Here is a 1,007-nt window from a genome sequence, read left to right as displayed (position 1 = left end):
CGTCTTGTATGTCAGAACCAAGGTGGGCTGAAAGGAATACAACATCCCGCAGGAGAAAGAACGAGATAATCAATGCGATTTACTCAACACAAGTGAATCAAACTCGGGTCTCCTGCGTTCAATGATGAATCCCCTGACCTCTTTTTAAAATTTGTTTTCTATTTTTTAAAGAAATGCTGACATGCAACAACAACGGCGACAATTTGTACACCTGGCACAAAACTAGCTCTCCAATAGTTGTTTTGTTTTTGGTAAGTGTTTTACGGCGCTCGCAAATATGAGCGTGCGGGACACATTAAACATTTTTAGTTTTGGTAGGAATTAATTTTGAATTTTGCCCCAGGGTTGCCAGGTTGGCCTTTTCGAGGCCAGATTCCACAATTTTGGCCTTTTATAAATGTCCTGGGCCTTTTCTAAGAACGCTTGGCCTTTTGGCCTGTTAGTGCATTTTTGGCCTTTTAATTCCTATCTTAGCCTTTTTATACACGTTTTAGACATTCTTATACTACAGCAACAACAACAATAATAATAATAATAATAATAATAATACAGAAAGGAGAGAAAATGGAAACCCTCCAGCACACGGACTTGTTTTGAAACTGGAACTGATACTAGATCTAGACCTAAAACTGGGAGCGGAGAAACTTCGCTTGGGCGATTTCGCGCACATTTCTTCAAATTGATTCCTTAATTCGTCATTCGTTATCGTTGCTCGTTGTGCGTACAGACAGTGCAGTGTGTGTTTGTTGTGTTATGTTCAATAAATTCACAAACGCCAACGTTTACCAGACAGACGAAACCCACGAAGCCGGTGATGTCGAAACCGCACAATTAATGGAACTGATTGATTAAAGTGAGTAAACATAATATAATTAACTTCTCTCTCTCCCCCTCTCTATCTCTCTCTGTCTCTGTCTGTCTGTCTGTCTGTCTATCTGTCTGCCTGTCTGTCTGTCTGTCTGTCTGTCTGTGTTTTGTTTTTAAAAAATACCATTATATAGTATACT

The sequence above is a fragment of the Aplysia californica genome, unplaced genomic scaffold (assembly GCF_000002075.1).
Source record: "Aplysia californica isolate F4 #8 unplaced genomic scaffold, AplCal3.0 scaffold00473, whole genome shotgun sequence".
Lineage (NCBI taxonomy): Eukaryota > Metazoa > Mollusca > Gastropoda > Aplysiida > Aplysiidae > Aplysia > Aplysia californica.
Note: the sequence above shows the minus strand (reverse complement) of the source record.